Below are 7,007 nucleotides of genomic sequence, written 5' to 3'. Positions count from 1 at the left end.
GGGAAACTCAGAGAATATATTGACATTCTTTTGATTTCAGCCAGAAAGCATTACAAATAAATGCATTTTCCAATCATTTGTTTACGACCAAACCACGAGAAAATCTCATTGTTTGTGTCTTTGCTCTGCGTTTGGTCCAATGTCCAGTGACATGTGGTACCATTTCAGAACCAGTATTGGGATATCGCACCATCTGATGCAATTTGAATGTTTCTTCTTCGAATGTTGATATATAAAATTTCGCAAACGACGTCTCTGGCACCAGTAGCCCAGTGCCGTGGCAATCACTTTACCGTTGAGAGATGAGCATGTTGATTTGAATTCACAGTAAAAAACCTTATTCTTAAGGGGTTAAATATGCAGGCCATTACCCTATTCTTCGTATATATACTCTGTAGTGAGCCTTTTTGAGAAGAGAGTGACTTCTCAGAGCGCCTAATTCGGACACATGTTCCCTAACCGTGGCGGTTTATTGAAGTCAAGTCCGTAGCTGTCAAAATGCCAATCATAACAGAAGGCGATCTCTACGTGGCACGTGTTCACACGCGTACACACATATACACACGCGTACACACTCATATACATGCACGAGCTCAGCATGCACGAGCACACACACACACACACACACACACACACACACACACACACACACACACACACACACACAACCTATTGTTGCAAACCGTATGTGGAAGAAGTGTATCAAACTTTTCTCTTTTTTTTCTTCTTTTTTTCTCTCTTTTTTTTCTTTTTTTTTCGGGGATGGGGGCAGGGAGGGGGGAACGTTTTCTGACGGATTTTCGAGGAATGTCGGGGGGTGAGGGGTGGGACCGAACCAGCATGAGGGAGGTGGGGGTGGGGGGGGCGTCCCAGAACATCCCTCGAGGGGGGTTGGGGGGGGACAATTTGGGACGTCACACCGGGATCTCCTAATGCACCATGACTAAGCCTGGCGGAAAATTGTACACAGATGGTCACCTCCCTCCCCCAACATATTTCCCTGATTCGTCTCACTCGGACTGGTTTCTGTTCGAGGTGAGGGCTGTTGTGGAGTACTGGAGATGCTCGAGCTTTCTTCGAGAGCGTTATTTAGGTAATTCCTGAATCAAAGTGAGCGCCGGATGTCAGTGGCACGTGGTTTTGAAAGAATCAGAAAATATGATAAAAGCATAGGGATGATACATCGACAAGCTGGAGATTTTCGTTCACACACACACACACACACACACACACACACACACACACACACACACACACACACAAACAAACACACACACACACACACACACACACACACACACACACACACACACACACACACACACACACACAGAATAATTGAATTCAACTGAATAAATTATATTTTCTGAATTAATAGAATACTAGTAAGCAAGACAATGTTTCTGGTTGTTGTTTTTTTTACATTCAGCCCTCTGAAAGATAAAAGAAAAGGGGAAGAAAAAAAACCCATTGTATCAAAACAGCATGTACAAAATAGATCATGAATACAAGAATAATAATTGAAATATACAACATGACATAGCTAAAAGAGAGTGAGTGAAGAGAGAATAAAAAGCGGAGATAGTGAGTGAGGGGAGAGAGAAAGCGAGAGAGGGAGAGGGAAGAAGGAAGACTGAGAGAGAGAGAAGAGAGTCGACTCCGTGAAAATGACAATGAACATTGCACATTTTTTTTAATAAAACCATTAGCCACCGTTCGCATTAACACAACAATGACAGCACTAACAACACAACAAAGACAATGACAGAGAGTAAACGGACGAGAGAGAGAAACAAAAAGGTGGAGATGGGTCAGCTGGAAGGGGGTGGTAGGGGTGGTGGTAAGAGCTAAACAACAGAGAAGGACGTGAAAATAACAACGATAACCAAAGGTAAAGAGTGGGGGAGAAGACGTACATACCTCATAATACATGTCAACATAAAGAGCGAGCAATTCACAGAAATTCATATGTTATATAATGAATGACACGCGTGTGCATGTGTGAATGAATAAATAGATGAATGAAAAAAAGAAAAAAAAAGAATGTGTATGTATTCATATATGCACACACACGTGTGTGTGTATGTGTGTGTAAAGAGAGAGAGAGAGAGAGAGTCACCAAGAATCAACCATTCTCTCACAAAATATACAAACAAAGGCGTTCATATCTTTAACACACCGACTTGTCCAAATGAAACCCATACCAACTTCATACAAATCAGTTCTCGCATTCGACACCCAGTTTGTCTTTCCTCTGTTATTCAGTTCCAGAAACATTTCACAAGCCTTATGTGGCAGATTTTTTTTTTTTTTTTTTAATTCTTTTTAGTTATTTTTACCCATTACTGAACTCAAAACAGTTCTTTTTTCTTTTGAGTTAGTTTTATCCATTACTCTACTCCAAGAAAAAGAAGTCCGGATAAGGGGTATCTGGCCGTTTCACCATACACTACGTCGTTGGGATTTTTAGCGATACTCCACTAATTTTTAAGAGCAAAAATACGTATTTTCTCCCAGTGTGCAGCAGGAAGATAAAGGCCCCATATTTCAACTCCATGTTGTATAATGGGTTGGATTTGAGTGTCAAATAACTTCAAACAACACAATATATTTTTAAGACAGTTTCTTCATGATGCATAAAAAAAAACACTTGTGTAGAGAATAATACACCTAAATATTTATACACATTAACCACAGGCATTGTTCTCCATTGTATGGTCATTTTTCTTTCATTGCAAACTATCCTCCCGTTTTAAACACAACTATGTTGTCTTGGGCCGTAATAACTTTTAACTGTAATGAAACAGCATTTTCTGAAGATTATTTATTTGAGATTGCAACCCAGTCGCTGTCCCCGACATTAACATGACATCGTCAGCACGAAGAAGAATAAAATTTCCAAAAAAATCATTGGGAAAGTGACAATATTTTACCCAGAACTGATAACTTCACGTGTCAACACATTGATAAATATAGAAAACAAAACAGGGCTACAAACATCACCTTGTTTTATCCTAGATGTACAATTGATACATTCCGTCAATGCACCACACCACACATTTGCATTTACAGTCGTATATACTGACAACACATCTATAATTATGGTTAAACAGAATAGACAAAAATATAACTATATTAACAGAATCAAAATCCTTCTAAAAATCAATAAAGGCAACATACAATTTAAGATTTAAACAAAACTGTTTCTGTTGAATAATTTCGTTTTGACCCTGCTTAGTATTTAACTGTGATATTGTTTTCCTCGCCCACTCCTGCAGTCTCATATTAATGACAGGACTGTACACCTTGCTACATGCATGACATACATAAATCCCTCGATAGTTATTTGGGTTGTTGGCATAACTTTTTTTTAATATAATGGGAGTACAACGGATTCTGTCCAACTTTCTAGATAGATGCCTCTACCAAATAAATGATTAAAAAATACAATCTAAACATACGTTTCACAGATGTGGTACAGACGGAGTGTACACTTTCAACGGCGTACCTAAACACTGCACTGAGTCAGCAGAAAAAGAATCAACTAACCTGTGTAGTGGTCCGATGTTCCCCTCGGGTGAATTCCACCAACTGCAGTGAACAGAATTTTACACTGCGTTTTGTCACTCCAGTGGAACCTCGCCTCTCCGTCTCTTTCACCTTGCCCAGTCAGGTGTTCAGAGATCTGGGCTAGTACCCGTTCTGACTCACAAAGAAATATTTATGTCCGGGTGTGCAAACACGCACAGCACTACGCAGCCGATGTGTGGCCGACAACAATTTTCAGTGCAGTTCAGTACTTTCGTGTCTGATTCAAGCTATCAAAAAACAGAAAGTTTTATTTTGGCTCATTCAAATGTTCGTCAACAATTATCAAAACACGCATCAATGAGTATGTAAAAAGAAACCATTCAGGTGAGGTAAAATTACATTTTAAGATACAAAAGAAATAATAGAAGAAAACCTGTGTACACCCTTCTTTGAATGTTACGTGCATTTCAAACATCATATCAAAGGAAAATAATTTGTAAATAGTTATGACATGTCATGCTGGAAATGAGTTTGAAATAAGCCGAATATTGTAGGCTAGTTCACCCTACCATTACTACTATGCAGACGTCAATCATCAAATGAGAGGAAAAAAGGCAAATACACCTGAAACCACAATTAAAAAGTCTAAAACCACCACTAACATTATACGCAAGCATAACCACACCCATACCCCTCCACAGCCAAACGAAATTCCACACATTCACGTAGAACTTATGGTTTGCGTACACACACACACACACACACACACACACACATGCGCGCGCACAAGTATGTGCCCATGCTCCCATTTATGCATGCAACACACACACACACACAAACACACACACACACACACACATACAGAGAGAGAAAGAAGCATCTATCCCGCCCTCCCCCTATAACCCTCTCCTAATCCCCGTTCTCTCTTCACACACGCACATACATACACACATACAAGGAAGAAACGGACAGTTGTAATCACAACAACAAACAAATCACAGACAATTGAATAAAAATATTATTTAAGTGCATTGTTCATCAAAGCAACAGGGTGGAATACACCTGACACTACACTGACACCTTCATAACTATAAATAACCATAACGCATTTGTGATGGCCATCAAGAGTGATATCTGAAATGAAAAATGATCATGACAATCATTTAAAAGAAAAAAAAGAAAAAAAGTCATATATCATACAGGGTTCACAGCCACGGCCTTTCCACTGAAAGCTTGTCGCCCTCCCACTTGAGCATTGAAGCTGTCTCACAAAGACTGGGTCGCTGTTATGTCCTGACTGAATGCAACGCGGCAGGATTGTTTAAGTACTGTCTCTCCGCTTTGCTCGACATACAGTTACCAAGCCCGAAGTCTGTTGCATACTGGAGCAGTGGGTGGTGGCTGTGGTTGGCTTTGCTTTTGTTGTTGGTCGTGTCGCCTTGGTCTCTGCTGTACAGTCTGCCGTGAGCGCCTGCACACTTTGGCCCAGTAGTTCAGTTTTCCACATGAGCTGCATTCTGTACCAAGTGCTGGGCAATTTCGGGGCTTGTGTCCCCATCTCCCACCACCCCCACCCCCAGTTCCTGCATGTGCACGTGGATAGAGTCAAGAGAGTAGCAACCAATGCTGATTGGGACACCACGTTGTATAGATCTCTCAAGTGTGCTGCCATGGTTTCAAACTGTGTGCCCAGTTTGAGGGCCTCTCACAGCGTGCACCCTCTGGCTTAGTAAGAAGGCTTTTCCTGCGTTATTATCTGGTGTTCCAGCAAGAATAAGTTCAAAGATCTGTTCACGAAGCTCTGTGTCGGCGAAGTGACATCTTGAAGCGGCAAGTTTTCCTCTGTGGATGAAGGCATCAAAGGCTTGGTCCTTGTTCCATCAGAGCCCATCAGTTGTAACCGACAGAATCTGAAGTCAGCAGGCTTTAACCCTTCTCTGAATTTTTTGTAGGGTGATTTCAGGGTTGCTTTCTTCCTCATATTTTAGAGTCATACCACCATACCTACAAACCACATGCCACGTCTCGTGTTCATCAGGACGGGCCAAGACCTTCGAGCGGAAAACAGTGAAGGGAGCAAGGTGAAGAGGCAGGCTGAGGAAGAGATGGGATGTCAACATCTCAGCGTGAACAGATCTAAACCTTCAGTGAGACGGTCAGATGGACAAACAACCGCAAGGGATGAAGGAGGCTAGTTTCGTAGATCGTGGGGTCACCACACATTTGGCAACCAGCCTCCTCCATCCCTTGCAGTAGTCTGTCAATACATCACTCCCCTACTCGCTTCCCTTCACTGGCTCCCCATCCAAGCACGAATACAGTGCAGACTCTCAGTCCTTTGTCACAATTTCTTCACTGATTCTTGTCTTGTCTATCTTTCATATCTACTTTCTGTCTATTTACCACCCAGACAACTCCGTTCTTCAAGCGCACACTGCCCATTCCAAAGATTCGTACTAAAACTTACGGTGAACGTTCCTTTTCTTTTGTTGCACCTAAACAATGGAATTCACTGCCCTCACACCTCCGTTACACCTCAACACCCGCATTCAAGGGAGCACTCGAAACATATCTTTTCAAACTGTACTTTTCTCACTGAAAATTTTCTGTCTGCATATGCTTGCTGTGATTTTTGCTGCAGGATGTGCTCTTTGTGATGATCTGTATGCATCTGTGATGATTTTGGTGTGTTTTTCGTGATATCTGGTTCCCCGGTGTTTATTTATGACAACGGTGAATGTGATGTGCTTTGATTTGCTGTGATTTGCACCCGTGTGATTTAGTGTGATGGCGCCTGTGTCGACTTACACACACACACACACACACACACACACACATATATATATATATATATATATATATATATATATATATATTATGTCACTTAGTCTTACATATGTATATTTTAGCCAACGTCATGTGAAACTGTTGACTTTGTACATATGCTACGACACTTAGTCTTAAGTTTGTATATTTCATTGTAAAGCGCGGTGAGCCCCATCTGAGATGGGGGTACTGCGCTATAGAAGCCCACATTTTATTACAATTACTATTATCAGTCGGCTTTCACAGAGGGAATGGGTCTTGTAGCCTTACATAACGTTATCAATTGGCTTTCACACAGGGAACGGGTCTTGCAGCTTTACATATCATTATCAATCGGCTTTCATACAAGGAATGGGTCTTGTACGTACTCTTACATAACGTTATCAATCGGCTTTCATACAAGGAATGGGTCTTGTACTCTTACAAGGAATGGGTCTTGTACTCTTACATATCGTTATCAATCGGCTTTCACACAGGGAATGGGTCTTGTAGCCTTTCATATTGTTATCAATCGGCTTTCACACATATGCGCGGCGTGTTCGCTTGGTTGTCTTCTTTCAAGATTTCGGTTTTTGATAACATGGCATGAATGCCAGATGCTAGTGCTTTTCCTAATTTTACGGATGTTTGAAGTGATGCTCGTTTAGAGA

General features: G+C 41.3%; 1 pseudogene across 1 annotated transcript in view; it reads right to left on the bottom strand.

Annotated features, from left to right (window-relative positions):
- Positions 1-4,145, bottom strand: part of LOC143282511 (putative amine oxidase [copper-containing]) — a 27,493-nt pseudogene extending 23,348 nt beyond the window's left edge. Inside the window, exon 1 of the transcript XR_013055270.1 lies at positions 3,550-4,145. The product of XR_013055270.1 is annotated as a putative amine oxidase [copper-containing] (transcript). The remainder of the gene's footprint in view (positions 1-3,549) is intronic.
- Between the last annotated feature and the right edge of the window lie 2,862 nt (positions 4,146-7,007).

This window comes from Babylonia areolata, chromosome 5 (assembly GCF_041734735.1).
Source record: "Babylonia areolata isolate BAREFJ2019XMU chromosome 5, ASM4173473v1, whole genome shotgun sequence".
Taxonomy (NCBI): Eukaryota; Metazoa; Mollusca; class Gastropoda; order Neogastropoda; family Buccinidae; genus Babylonia; species Babylonia areolata.
Note: the sequence above shows the minus strand (reverse complement) of the source record. Positions and strands in the feature narration are given on the sequence as shown.